This window comes from Kogia breviceps, chromosome 8 (assembly GCF_026419965.1).
Source record: "Kogia breviceps isolate mKogBre1 chromosome 8, mKogBre1 haplotype 1, whole genome shotgun sequence".
Taxonomy (NCBI): Eukaryota; Metazoa; Chordata; class Mammalia; order Artiodactyla; family Physeteridae; genus Kogia; species Kogia breviceps.
In genome coordinates, this window is record NC_081317.1 from 57,084,866 (window position 1) to 57,100,583 (window position 15,718).

At 39.3% G+C, this 15,718-nt stretch overlaps 1 protein-coding gene across 17 annotated transcripts in view; it reads left to right on the forward strand.

Moving 5' to 3' along the window:
• BNC2 (basonuclin zinc finger protein 2) overlaps positions 1–15,718 on the forward strand; it is a 423,886-nt gene that overhangs the window by 200,143 nt on the left and 208,025 nt on the right. Inside the window, exon 1 of one of the 17 annotated variants that reach the window (XM_067041462.1) lies at positions 3,837–3,869. The exons of the other annotated variants lie outside the window; for them this stretch is intronic. The gene's annotated coding sequence lies outside the window, so the exon portion shown is untranslated. Of the gene's footprint in view, positions 1–3,836; positions 3,870–15,718 lie in introns of those variants that run through there. 17 annotated transcript variants of the gene reach the window in all.

A 15,718-nucleotide genomic window follows, 5' to 3' on the forward strand; every position in this document is an offset into this window, starting at 1 on the left:
ATCTGGCCCATTTTAATCTCTTGTCCTTTCCTCTAACCACTTTTCTTATCTACCACTGTTAGGGATGCGTTGGATTCTCCCAGTCCTCCACTGTGTTCTTTTCTCTTGCTGTTCTTCTTTAGATAGTTAGGCATTCTCTTTCTCTGTGTTTCCTGAACACCCTATACTGAGATTTCTCAACCCTGGAATGATGGACGTTTTGTGTTGACTAATTCTTTGTTGTGGAGTATCATGTTGTACCCTGTATGATATTTAACGGAATCTTTGGCCTCTACCCATTAGATAGATACCAGTGACAACCTCTCTTTCCTCTGTCCCTTGCCCCAGTTTGACAGCCAAAAACTATCTTCAGACATTGCCAAGTATTTGCTGAGTGGCAAAACCTCCACTGGCTAAGACCGTGGCCCTCTTTGTACCTTTTCTGAAGTACTTAAAATAATGTCTTATGATTATGTCTGTGTTTATCTTCTTTGCCGTCAAAGGTCAGAGCCAAGTGCACCTCGAATCTCAGTGTTGAGGCTGGTGTGGCCCCTAGTCAGCATTTGTTCATTTGCTGAGTGTATGTCAGGATGGACCACTCATTGCTGTTCCCAGAGAAATGAGAAAGGACAGGCAGCAATGCAGAGAATTTTGCTTTTGCAAGAGATTTTCATGGTTTTAATTGATAATTTATGGTGCTTTGCATGGTAATGAGTGAATTACCAGTAACATTCTGTAGGTACAAGGGGGAAGTTGTGCAATATCTTTTGCTTGAGTTTCTTTAAAAAGGGACTGGATTTTCTTTTTAAGGCTGATTCATTCATTTCATTAATTTGTCTATCATGGTTGAACATCTGCTTTATGTCAGGGATGTTGTTTATTCCTGGATGAAATAGTCCTACCCTTTTAGGGTCTTTTAGGCTTTTCAGATAGATATTCACAGAATATTTTAACACAGTGAGATGTAAATAAGTCAGGGCAGCAAGGGTTTTCAAGATAGTGAGCCTAGACTGACTCTCCAGGCAGGTGGACCTTGTGGGTGTGTGGAGGGTAAAGGGGATGTTTATGCTACATTCCCAGTAATCTTAATAAGTTGAAATTTTGTAGGATTGAGCAGTAAGCAGTACCCTCCCCCCCTTTAAAAAATTTGATTCAACTCCATTACGGTGAATTTGGAGAACTAGCGTCTAAGACAACAGTGGCTGAAAATTGACATGGTCATCAGCATTTTATATTTCCTTTATGCTGTCTTAATGATTCTCCCCCTTCCCCCCCACCATTTTTTCCCTTCTTTACCTGAATTCCTGTAGTGTGAAGCATAATGTGGCAGGTATTCTCATCTCATGGCCTACTCTGTCTGCAGAGGTGTATGTGAGTGAGACCCCTTTTAATCATTCGTATAATGATTGGTGGCTCCCTGTTGTTAAACCACAGTTATTGATCCATCATCGCTGAAGTACATGGTTGAAGGAACTGGTGCTGTCAGGCATTGATTGACTAGGAAGGAAGCGTAGAGCTATTCTAACTCACTTTTATTTTCATCAGCAACAGTTACAGTAGAGACTTGTGTAAGACCTCCATGATGGAACATCACTTTTCCTGCATTAAGAGGTGTCTGATGTAACTGAAATTGCCAAGATAACTCAAAATGCTGCATTTAAAATATTTAGAACAGAAGAAACTGTCCAAAACCTTCTTATCTGACTAAGCTAATGTTTCACATTCTGGAAAATAAATTGGGGGGGGGGGGTGAGAAAGAACAGACCTAGTATAAAATAGTTCTTAAGAAATTTGAAGAACATATGATAATATATTAAAATTTTGACATATTTCTACACAAACGGTACAGTCAGACAAAACAACCATGTTTTTGTGTAAGTCAAATCATTTTCATGGCTGTTCAAATAATTAACTTCAAGGCATAATTAATAGCTGGTTCTTGGTACAGTTGTTACATCTTGGGCAGTTTCAGGAGGATTTGGAGCCTCTGTGTGCAGATATTTTAGATAAGAACGCAACCTGAAGATATTAAAGGTACTTAACTGAGAGTGCCTCTCTTTGATTTAGTACAACTTACGTATATTTTAAAATCTGAGATGATCATAATTTGCTTTAGTGAACTCTTTAATAAAGCTCCTGTTATGCCTTGAATTCTAGTTAGAACAAAGAAGACCAAGAGCAACCAAAATAAATGAGGGGGGAGGGAGGGGGCAGAGGGGAGATAGGGGTGCATGAAAAGACTGAAACCAAAAGAGGACAAAGCTGCCATTTCTAGTGACATTTTATCCGTGTTTCAGAGCCTGTGTGTTTGTCCCTCTCTCTGAGTATTTTAGTTTTGTTATAATTACAGTATCTTGCCTGCACTTTGTCCCTCTGATCCTTTTTTAAAGCCTGGATCAGTCTGTGCAGACTGCGCTCATAGGTGTGATTTATTGAGTGACAAGTAGCTGTAGGGTAGAACACCAGCCTCTGTACCCGAGTAAAGTATTAGACATCACAGAGCCGGGCCAGGCAGGAGGGGGCCTCGGGAGGTAGTGAGGGAGGTGAAAAGCAAAGAGCAGTAACACAGCAGCTCCTGGATACAGATCAGACAAGAGGTTCTGCCACAAATCACCTGGAAACATGTCAGACGCTGCATGTTTGTTGTTTTACACTGAGGGCACAGCCGTAGTCCAAAAGTATTGATTCTTTCCTTTGTACCGAGACAGAGACTGTCAGCCCTAGCAGGCTGACCTTGGTATGGCGCAGACAACTATTCCCCACCCTGCCGACCAGATGAACCCCACAGGAAAAGCCCGGGCGAGATATGCCAATGTCCACTTCACAGGCTGCCCCGGCGCCTTCTGTTTCCCAAACACTTTCCCCCTCCCTGGGCCCCCAGAGTGCTCTTTGTGACAGAAAATTGGAGGCAGGATTCTTGGAGTTTGCAGCTGTGTGTGTGTGTGTGTGTGTGTGTGTGTGTGTGTGTGTGTGTGTGTAGATGCACAAAAAGAAGCCCTTTTTATTTTATTTAACTGTGAGATAACCCGAAGGGTGTCTGGCCGAGGATGTCTATGCTCGTGCATTTTGTGTTTGAGGAGGTAAGAGAAGATAGTTTATTTTGTTCGTACATATCAAAGGTGAAATCTCTGTGTGTGATAGTTTATTTTGTTCGTACATATCAAAGGTGAAATCTCTGTGTGTGGGCACTTAAATATGTTCTGATTGTTTTTTCCAGGGGGCCAGGTAGAGTTTTCACCTTTTTCTCTATTCCAAAAGCCCTGGTGACAGATGAAATGTGGGGAAAAAGGGATCAACTCTCACCCTTAATTCATGTGTGGTTATGTGAAAAGTTGTTTCATAGTAAAACTGCACAGATCCATTTACTCTGTGAACCCACCGTTCTCTTTCTAGTCTTGAACTCTGTGGTAGTCTTCTATCATTTTGCAGCATTTAATAAATTCCATTTGTTAGGAAAGCCAAGGAAGTTTTAGCTGCAACAACTGGTTTGAAATAAATGTAGAATTCATATTTGTTTGGGCTGAAAGTAGACGCAAACATATAGCTTCCGGCATTTGAAATGAAGAGTTCAAGACATGAACCTATACGCCGTTAGCAAGAAGGGACTGCAGAGGGCCTTTCCTCTGCAGCCGGGCGAGCTGACTCCAGTGCCCAGGAGGGCTTGCCTCTAGTGAGAGGGAAGGTATTTGGAGTCACTCCTTGCCGAAGCGGAGTGTTTTATTTGTGACTGACAATAATAACAGGGAGGACGCCTTTCTCCCTTTCACTTTTAGGAATGGTGTCGCGTGCACGATCCCTGTCCAGAAGATTGAGCAGTCCAAGGGGAAAAGTCAAGTAGCTTTCCAGTTTTGCCTGAACGAGAATCTGAGACACACGGATGGGGAAGAAAAGTGGTGATGTCATGTGCACTTAGGGATAGGGGAAAAAAAACCTCTCTTTTAAAAAATAATATTTCTCGTTTCTAAATAAAATAATGCAAACAGGTTCAGTGTATGTGATAGGATTTTGAATTTGCATAACCTACACTCTTTTATGAAAATGAGTTTGTTTTTTAAATGGACCGTTGAAGATAAAAATAGCAAGTACATGTAAGGCATCTTAAACTCATTGCTCACTTGTAGGAGAAACCCTTTTATTTTCTACATCTATGCTTTCACATTCATACTGTTAGTTTTAAGTGACTATTTGGCAACCTAAGAAAAAACTCAGTGGTTAAAAAAGCATCATTTGTTTTATTGTCAGTTTTTTACTTGATCTTAAGGTAAGAGATCTCTTTGAAGTATTGGGATTTCCAGACACCTAACAGGGAAAAGTTTTCTAATAAATGTGCTATTCTGTGAAAACAATGTTAAGACCGAACTAATTATTTTGGTTTCTCATGCTGATTCTAAATATTTCTTGTTCTTTTCGTTGGATCTTTCTCATCCAAAACAGCTTTATGTTTCAAGGGTAAGAACTGCTGAGCAACTCTATCTTTGGGTATTAAAAAAGGCAAATTATCTAGGATATATCACTGTCTTTACAAAAGAATATTCTAGGTATAAAGTGGGAGGTGAGGAGTGACTATGCCATGTTAGAAATGCTGTGTAAAAAAAAATAATGCAGAGAATGAATTAGGAATGGTTTAAGATCTGAACACTCAGAATTGGTATATATTTTTTAACACTCTGCTTTTCTTTTAATATATACATGCTAATCACCTGTCTTTCTCTCTTCCCAGTGTATGTTATATTCACTTGATTCACTGCTGAAATTATATTGCTTTTGAATGTGTCAGATGAGTTATCCCTTGCCTTGTTAGTATCATGTTTGATTCCTTGGACAGAGTCATAAATCACTATCTAATATGCAGGTCTTTTGAAGACGCACCCAAGGTTTATTGCCAGTAACAGACTAGTGGCCTTATGTGGACTTTCCATGAATAAAACAGATTGATGAGCCATTTTATAGCATCTCAAGCTATATTATAAATACATCACCCTTTTCAGTAATTTAACGTGAGGAACAGCCTAATGAGCTCCCAGCCACGATCAGCCGGAGAGCTGGGAGTTCTGTTTAGTTTCTGGGACAAGTGACTGGTAGAGGGTAAGAAACCCGAACCCTGTAATGTTTTCCTCAGTTCAGTAACAAAAGCTTTGTAATATGAATCATTTCAAGCAACAATAAAGTCAAGCTGCATTTAGAATTGGTCAGAGTAATAAAGTGAAATATATGTGGGTCTGATATTGCTTATAACTGGGAATGTAACGCAGTGGACTTTCTAAGTTATGTTTCTCCTTTTACTGATTGAAGTCATCAGCAAATTGGAGCAGCAAATTATCATTTTGAAATATATATGATCAAACATCTACCTGACAGCTTGGAAGAGAAACCAGGTAGATATGTTTGCAACATCATGAGGATCTCTGTTGAAAGTATAGCTTAAGACGATCATGGTTTCTGTATTCAAGCCTTCTGTTTTGCACAGCTTACAACACTTTAACTTTAGTATCTAATTAATCCTTGTAATACACCTGTAGAGTAGGAGGAGTGGGTGGCATTGAGGGTAAACAGTTATTATCTTCTTTCTGGTGAGGAAACTGAGGCAAGTAAAGATGACTATTTTTAAAGAGCTGTCTGAATAAAAAGGAGAACAAGATGAAATAAGTGAATTAGCAAAACTAAAAAAATGCTTTTATTAGATATAATGGATGTCAGCATTTAGAGAACTTACACAAACATACCTTTGTGGACCTGCAGTTAACAGTTTGCAAGGTAGGCTACACTTAGTATAGTTACAGCATAGCTTTGTGAATGAATTCTGGCTACCTAGAGGCTGCAGTGTATTTTGAACTGGAAGGTTCTAGAGGATATGCAAAGTTGATTACATCCATGCTGCATACGTCTACCCTTGCCATATCCCCCCTGAAACTGTGTTTTACATTTTTAGAAGTCAGACATTGGTCTGAGGTGACATTGTAAATAAATGAGTAATTAGCCTATTGTAAAAACATTTTTTTCAAATATAATTTCTGCTATGAAAGCAGCTAGGCAGTTTGGCAGACTTTGTCATTTACACTTCAGATGCAAAGTACTTTGAATGTACAAGGGAAGAATGAAGAACTGAAAAGGGTTTAATAGTCTTTACAGAATAGGTAAAAACAATATTTTTTCCACCAAGATACAAAGACATCAGTGATGGCCTAAGTCATTGGGCCCAGTCCTGCCTACATTCAGACACTATGCATCTTCCATTAAAAAAAAAATAATTTAAATGGAATGTCCCTATTCATACCCTCTATTCCTTGGCCCTCTTTATATCCTCTGTTCCTTATTAAAAATGGTTGATAAGTAAAATTCCATTTTAAAATATATCTGTGGACAGTCAATATTGTTTTGAATTTTAAAGAGTTCCTGTGTCTTGTGAATGGCAAATATTCATTTAATATTCTGTATTCAGGGCAAAGTACTTTTGAAACCAACTGAGTGTTGTTCTCCATTTTTGCTTTCTCCTCTGCTCTTTTACCTTCTTCCCTTTTACACCTGGGGTTGAGTATGGACTGCAGGTCTAAACTAATTAGATTGGATGAACTACTTCGGTCCTCAGTTTCTCCATTTCTAAAATTGTGGGCTAGAGTTGAACTTTCCTCCAGGGAGTATTTGGAAGAATTTTACAGGATGGATTTATAAGATCTCTGTGTCTCTGTAGAGGTCGGTGTTGACATTTAGTTCTACTCTTTGGGGTATGCCAGACGTTTACATCTGGGTGAATGATCTTGGGTTTTAGTGAGGTCCGCTGAACCAAGACTTGTGGCCATATCATGTATGGTTCTATAGCATTGGCCTCTCAAATAAGTGAAGTTTGTGACAGTGCATTGTCTGCAAAGAAAAATTTGGCTAATTCATCATTTAAACGTCAACAGCAAACCAGATGCCTTTCTCCTGTAGATTTTGCCACCTGAACATAAACTCATGAAGATTTTAAGCTTAAAAGTTAGAAACAGAGACCTGTAGAAGTGGCTTTTCAAACATGCAGTTGTTGATTTCTTATTGAAAAATCTATAAAAAAGAAAAGTCAATGACAGGTGGAACGTGTTCCTCCCTCCCTTTCTCCCTTCCTCTGTCTCTCTTTCTCTAATTTGTGCCAGTGCTGCTAGTTTTCCTCTTGAGTTCAGCGGTAATTTTCATATGAAAAACATCAGGCTTACGGAAAGAAAGATGTGTCTCCGTGCACTCAGACAGAATTCTCTCTTAATTTCTGAGGGTTTGAAAAAAATACTCCTCCAGGTCTTTTGTATGTCCCAGGGGCTCTGGGAAAGTCCTATTCAAAACTAAGGGTGCCTAAAGAATTGCTCAGCTGCAGACCACTAGCCTCTTATAACATCAGGCAGTTAGGGGCTGCTTTTCAGCTCAGTGCCCTGTGCTGAGGACCAGAAGCTCCTCTTATGCCCTCAGTCCTGGAACACCTTTGGAATGTTAGGCTTATTCTGTCTTTCAGTGGAAATGAAAACAGATTGTTTGCTCATCATTTAACATTCCAGTGGTTTGCAAAGCAAAGTGTGTGGGATGAATTTATACGTAGATACATGCACTTATATGGAAGGTCTGCCTCTGTGTTTTCATCTTTTGTCACAGAGTCTAAGGGGACTAAGTAGCTCTACCTTTTTGATATGAAGATATCATTGGTTTTTAACGCGAAGTGGTTGACTCATACTATATTTCCACATAGATTGAGTACCTCATATTCATTAACTGCCCTTATGTGCCTTGTCACCTTTAGAGGGCATGATTCTGCTGGAAAATTATACCTAATGAATTGCAAATAGAGATCAGTTAAGTAAGTTGTGTTAATTATGTCATTTGCAAGATTGCCTAATGTGGAATTGGTCATGAGACTAGAAACTTCTTGTCAAATGTTCCCCTTAACTAATGTGATATTTTGTGGTTTGCAAATGACACAATTCACATAACTTATTTGATGGAACTCCATTAAGCACCCCTTAGTTTGCCGTAGCAAAATTATGTTATTAAACATGCCATGATAGGTTCTGCCCTCATTACTTTGCATTCAGCCCAGTGAATAGTGTTTGTTTTATGACACTTATCCCCCAGTCCTTCATCTTCGAGGAAGCCAAGGGAGTTCCATGTTCGGAATCCTGTTTCTAATCCACTTTCCTGCAGTACACACATCTTATCTGGGCTTGGCTGATAGAACCTGGATGTGTACTCATCATGCTACAATAGTGAGCACTTTTCACCCTGCAGTCCTTTCTTAGCCCTGTTTTAGCCAACTTTCTCATCTCCCCCCCTCATAGTTTGATGTCCTGAGGCTCTGTTAATGTCTTAAGTAGAAAATCCAGAAAATCTCTGAATCATACAGTTTCAGTTTAAAAAGCCAAGTGTATGGCAGTTGTAATTATGGCAATAACTGTAAGAGTGAGGTAGTTTTCCACTGTTGTCACAACTGCCTTGTCTAGGAAATCTTTGCATTAGAATCATATATTTATCTCTTCAGTAAATAATTTGTCCCATGTTGCTTACTACCTATTGAACACTGTGTGTCTTTTTTTTTTTAAAGACCACATGTCTTTTTAAAAAACATTTTTTGAGTGTATCGGTGACTTCCTACAGCCCTGTCTTCAAAGGGACCAATCCCAGGGACACTTCTAGTGTTTGGTTTTGTCACTTAAATTTTGTTGGGTGAATTCTTGTTAATAGTACATAAACTCTTACACAGATTGGGAAACATTTGAATAGTGTTAGGAATACAGTCTGTGGCTCTGGAATAGAACCAGCCGACCCACAAGTGAACAGCATAGCAGTCTACATGTCTAAAAAATACCTTAAGACTGCCTAGGATCAGGCTTAAAGTTTGCTTTCCAGTGAGTAGTACTTCACTCACCAAAATGAATGCACATATTGTTGGATTGCTTATGTTTTACTTGGAAAAATTTTGTTGAAGGCCACCTTATCCTTGAACCTTATGACCTCCCTTTCTCTCATTATCAGAAACCTCCTCACAGTTGCACTTGGGTCAAGCCTCTTCCGAAAGTTATTGTCACCTTAGACTGTTCCTGGCAGCATCACCCTAGGGGAGAAATTCTTGTGTGATAGAACAACCTGATCTACTTTCTGTGCATGGACATCTCATCACCTCCAGTTAGGCTCCCCTTTGACCTTCTTTCCCTTAGCCACACAGCCTATGAGGCCTGCCTCTGTCAGAGTCTGTCTTGAAGGATATTATTCTTCCTGTGGTCTTCCTCTTTTCTTCCCACCTTCTACCAACCCCCATCCATACCACACACATTAGCCAACTCTCCGTGTAGACTTGGCAGGAGATTCCACCCAGGTTCTTGTTATGTAACCAACCACCTACCCCTTTTTGGCAAGAGACACCCAACTCAGCAAGTTGCAACAAAGAATGGAGTTAATTGGAACATGTGCTGTGCTCAAGTCTGCAACTAAAAAGGGCTGATAGTCATCAGAAAAATACAACCATATGTAGATGTTTGCTTCATAATCTGTGTATACATGGGAAATGTCATCTACAACCAGGTTGCATTTAAATAAAATCCACTACCATTCTCCTCTTTCTCTTCTGACATTTCCCCTCCCCACCTCCTCATATGTAATCCTTGTAACTTGCTCTCTCATGCCTGCTCGTGGGTGGGCATGGCCTGCTGATACAGATGAGTGAAACAGAACTGTGCGTGATACTTCACATGAGGAACTTTATGTGATTTATGTGTGGGACTCAGCTATGGCTAACATCCCAGTGGACCTTCTCTCCATTCCCAACTGTTGCAATATGGCTCATACCTTTAGTTGATCTCCACCCCCTTTTTTGTGTCCAGTCTTGAACTTTAAGATGTCTTCTGCTTAGTGCTTAACTTTTAATTTTAGGTGCAATTTGCATTAAATAAACTGCATAGATTTTAAGTATAGTTTCATGAGTTGTGATATATGAATGTATACACCCATGTTAAACTATCACCTCAGTCAAAAATCCATATCATTTTCTTAAAATATTCCATTGTAAACAACATCCTGTTTAAAAAAAAAGGATATTTGGACATATTTTATGACTTGTTTCCATATAGTGGAAATATCCTAATGTCACAGCTGCTCTCGAGTATGACAGATAGTTGACCATCATTATATGTCTGATGTAATTAGAAGGACTTTCCATTGCACTGCTGCTACCTCCCCACCCCAGGCTACTGGAATTCCCCAGCAGTGGGCTGACTGCCCATCCCAAAGTCTCAGGCTTCTGGGTGTTCTTGGTCTACATCCCTGAACTTCAGAGGGAGTAGTGACCTCCATATGCTCTGAGATGGTTCACAGGCAACGAGGCTGGGCTTGGATGCTTCAGTTGTTTTCCAGAGTCTAAAAACTCTAGATATTCTCATTTGTAAAATGATTACACTACTAGAAGGCAGAGGTGTTTTATGTAAACGTGGGAGTTCTGAAATAACCTGAGGGTTTGTTTTTTTTTTTCCCCAGAGCTTTTCGGAATGGCCTGAAAGGATCTTGGTCTTTGAGTCTCAGGAAGTGTATTTTAGATTGGATGTTTGTCCTCAGTATTTTCTTCTTTAGGTTTTGAGAGGCTGCAGAGTAGTTCTGGACTTGAATTGCTATCTGAGAGATTCCACTGGCCTAGATACTTTCAGGACAAAAGTGCTGGTTGATTATGTTAATAATAATTACTCTTCATTAAGCTCCTTAGCTGTTGCAGGCAATGGGCTAAGACTTTGTGTACATTATCTCATGTATAATCTTTCTAACACCCTAGTTATGTAAGTACTGTGTTTTTCCCACTTGATAGCTGATGAAACTAAGCCTTGAATAACTTACGCACAGTTACACAGCTAATAAGTGATGGGACAAGGATGGGATTCCAGATTGGATATCTGGTCTGTCAAACACTCTACCCTAACATTCCACACATACTTTTTGGACTTCTTCCAAGTATTACATAGGTAATGTGGTAATATACATGTATTTGGTATTGGATATTTTAATATAATTGTTAAACTATTCAATACTATGGAAAGAATGGAAATGTGACTCAAACTGGAGCCTCTAACTCTGTCAGATTCCCTTCCTTTAAGGGTCTCAGAATGTGTGAAAATTAACAAAATTATAATGTTTTGTGAAAAGTGGAAGTAGTAAGGACTGTTGCACTCATTTTGAAGATGAAGAGTTTGAGACACGATTTCCCATAGCATCACAGAGAGAAAGGAAACCTAGTCTGTCTCCTCGTGCCTCTTATTCTACTCTTTGAAATATTCTTTTCCCTTATCCAAGCCCAGTTGTTTGTTTGTTTGTTTGTTTGGGGGGCCTTGCTGCGTGGCTTGTGGGATCTTAGTTTCCTGACCAGAGATTGAACCCGCACCCTCAGCAGTGAAAGTGCAGAGTCCTAACCACTGGACAGCCAGGGAATTCCCCAAGCCCAGGTTTAAAGAACATTGTTAATTATTATCTTTTCAGTTTAAACTGATTCATAGACAAGGACTAGCGACGTTCTTATATCTGTTTAAGAGTTTACCTAAGAGACTATCATGACTGTAGTCGGTGAGATTTCTTTTCAGTGGATGAATTCAGCATCCTTGTTAGGGCTCAGATTGACAGTGTTGAAGACTTGTTGTAAAGCACAGACGGTCAAGAAGTTAGGTGCTAGTTTACAAAGTCTCCTTCTCCAACAGGTCCTAGTTTCCTTCCAACTAAAGAGAATGAGACAAAGTAAAATAAAATGCTTAAATCAACACTAGCCAAAAGAAAAGAAAGAGGAAAGAGCAAAGAAAAGAACCTGCCAAAAGCAGCAGTCACCCTCTGTTTGGGAAGTGCCTTCCCTGCCTCCTTGAGGGTCGCTGGTTTTGCTGTAGGATATTTGATGTGTATCGTTTATTTACTGTTGCTTTTTCTGTTCCTCCCTTGATACTCTTAGGCTGAGACTTTATGTTAACTGCCTTATGCCACTAATTACACATTGCCTTTCATGTTTGTTATTATTATTTTAATGGATAAATCGTGATTTTCTATAAACACAGGACACAGGCTTAAAGGAAAGAGGAATGTTTTAGAGACTTTGGGATTATTCAGAATCCAAGTGACTACCACTGACTTAACATATCTAGACTGCATTTGTAGTGTGTTCCTTTTTTTTTTTTTTTTTTTGCGGTATGCGGGCCTCTCACTGTTGTGGCCTCTCCCGTTGCGGAGCACAGGCTCCGGACACGCAGGCCCAGCGGCCATGGCTCACGGGCTTAGTTGCTCCACGGCATGTGGGATCTTCCCGGACCAGGGCACGAACCCGTGTCTCCTGCATCGGCAGGCGGATTCTCAACCACTGCGCCACCAGGGAAGCCTCCTTTTTTTCTATTAATAACCGTAATGATTAAGATAGTGAAAGGAATTTTCAGCTTTAATTTGAAGTTTTGTTGCCTGGGAAAGTTTGTATTCAACTCTTGATACTGTCAAAAAGAGAATCTTTCTTAATAATAATCTTAGAATCAAAATATATTTAAGGTACATTGGAACCTTAACCTGAATAATTTAGTTCAGCCCTTTCACTTCTCTGCCCACGGTGTGATGACTTGAGGGGCCACCTGAGGTCATTCCAGATATCGAGATTCTCTTACCATTTCTGCTCCGGACGCTACTGGGAAGTTGGAAATGAAAATCCCTGTCTGGAATATCTTTTTTTAAATTTCGTTATGTGTAGGAAACTTTGATGTCATTGTGGAAAGGCAGAATAGAAATAAAAGATATTTCAAAGGCATTTGATGCAAACCTGTGAATCTTTGCTTTGACTAGGGTTATCAGAAAGTTCTTCTAAGGCTCTTTTGGAGTACTTTTTTCAGGTGTTAGGGGAATATACCCACACCCATGGGTATCTCTGGAAGTTTATAGTGTCAAGAGAACTCAAGGTTTTAAAAACTGGCTACTTGTTGTCACTGTCCTTGAGGAAAACGGGCTAAAGAAAGCAGTTTGATGATTTGCTAAATGTAAGACACTTAATCTTAAACCATGCTGGGGGAGATCAATTTTGGGGCAGCAAAAGAACCATGTGTTTGTTCTATTGACCCCAGAAGAGGCCCAAACTGATGATTTAATACCTGCTACCCATATTCATAAATATCAAGAAGTGTCAGTAGTGACTGCTGTTCTTAATATGCTTAGAATATTAGATCTCCGTGATCTTTATGCATGAAAAGATAGGCAAAGCTAAGAATTCTAGAAGGAAAAGATGGAGGGCCCTCAGATGATGCTACCAAGCACTATAACCAGTGCAATTGAAGTTGAATCCTTGGTGGAGAGGGGTATGTACGGATCCTTCTTTCAATTTCCCCAGATGATTAAAATACACAGCCAGCCTTGGAACCACTAATGCAGATTCTAGACCAGTCTTTCTCATTAACATATGAGGTCAACAAGATTCACAGAAGGTACAATTACTCTATGAGGTTAAGTAACAAATTATTTGAGACCAGGTATTGGAATTCAGGTTTCCCAGGTTTGGACCTGAGTTTTTCTCAGCACTCCATATGTGGTAATCCCCAGTTAATCCTTGATCCCTGTCTAGAAAAGGCAGTTTTGTGATCTTCATTCATTTGTGGAGTCCTCTTTCTGCTATGGTAATAATGGCTCAAATTAGTGAGCACTTGGTGTGGTCTAGGCTCTGTGCCATGAGTTTTACAGGGGTTGCTTCCTTAGTTAGGTATGCTAATATTCCTATTTCACAGATAAGGAAACGGGCCCAGAGAGCTTAAGTAACTTGCATATACTTTCAGAGCAAGAGTAGGTGGAGACTTGGGATCGGAGCCTGGCAGTTTGTTTCCAGAATTGTGGCTCCTGAGCAACTTAGCTGTACCTTCCCCAGAAGGGTTCAATGATTACTTCTCATTCCAAAACAAAAGTTTTGTGTAGACAGTTTAAGCCATGGGAACTCTAGACCACATTTTGAAAGCCAAAATTAAGAAAACAAAAAATGTGGCCCCCAAGGCACTCACTGTTTTCCTTCCCTGTTTCTTGAATACTAAGAGAGCAGGGGATATTAGTGATGACAGTCTTTTCACTGCCAAATGGACACTTGGCAGCTGGCTGTAGATCTGTCTCAAAGATTTTGTGTCTAGAGAAGTAAAAAATCGTAGGGAGGTGGAAGCTGTGGGCCGGGTGGTTGGGTCATTGGTTTTGTAGTATGGTTAGGGTTGTTTTATCACCGATGAAAAAATAAGGAAAGCCATACGGTAAAAGGAATATGTTAAAATATGCATTCTACCTTTTGAAGAAGAGTTCAGGTGTGGGTAGCAATACTTTGTAGTGTCACAGGGAGGAAACCTCAGAGATGTTTCTTAGGGTAGAATCGGAAGCCATTGTGGCGTGGCCTAAAACAGCATTTACAAAGCATAATGCTCTTCAGACTTGTCGAATGTTCAGAAGTATTGTCTTCTTTGTCCTATTCACTAAAAAAAAAAAAAAAAAAAAAATCCTCATGAACTCATTTGAAAGTATCAAAGTAAAAAACCAAAACTTGTACTTGGATATAATTTCAAGCTCAGGAGAGGGAAGTGGAAAGAGTATGTTGGCAAGGTAATATTTTAGTAACATGTAAGATGAGTGTTCTAGAAGTAGGGTCGCTGTTTAGTTTGGCTTGTGAACCTGATGGTAAGTCCTAATGATGATGAGTAGGTGGAACTCATGATAAATGTTGCTTAGTAACTTGCTGCAGTGTGTGTTTACTCATTGTGGAGAACAAATCTTTAACCAGTAAGTTGGTGGATGTTAGTTTGGTGACTTTTTAATTTTAACAGCAAAAAAGAAAGTGGTCATTCCATTGAATAACACCGCTTTACAGAGTATTACTATTATTTTTTGGCTTGTTCCAAAAAAGGACTTAAGGTAGTTATATGTTTTTACAGGCAATACTTCATTTAATCCTTACACCTCCATTGAAATGTAGTGGTTATTTGGGCTAGAATTCCTGTGTGAAGGAAGTTTTAGAAATCTCAGCTAGGGACCCACCGATTTCAGGCACTTATATGATAATAGGCATCTTTAGTCCAATAGATGATTTAACCTGCATCTTAAACTTTTTTTAATTCCGAAATTTTTAGTGATAAGATTAGGTTGTTACCATTTGAAACCGTTTAGCAATTAGACTAAAAAAACCGAAAGTTAAATGGAGGCAACAGATTGGTACAGTAAACAATTTTAAAATAGTAGTAAGGGTTCATTTAAAAATATCTGGAACAGTACCTTAGCAAATTCATGTAGTGCGGATTTTTAAGTTTCCCAGGCGCCAGAGAGGCAACTTTCTTTAAAGGGAGAAGAGACTTCTTACCCATCTGACCAGTAGTTGTCTTTCACAATTTAAGATTTCCTCGAAGATTTTACTTTAATCTTCCTACTGATTTTTTGGGGAATGATTTGCAATCTGAAGTATTTTGAAAAATACTCAAATACTGTAGAGAGTATGACTGTGTTCATATTTGTATTATAATAGGAAAGTTTAAAAAGTAATCAATGGACTTTGAGAATGAATATTTCTGGTAATTGATTTCTACAGTGTAGACCAGAGCCTTCATTCTTTGCAGTTTTCCAGTAGTTACTTTACCTGATGATCCTCATGTGTTTCTCCATGAACATTTCAAGGTCTTGTTCTGAGGGTCCAATTTCTTTTATTCTTATCCTGACATGCCTGTAAATGCTCCGATGAGAGTATCTTAACTTTTTCTAAGGCCGTGCACTTACTGTTCAT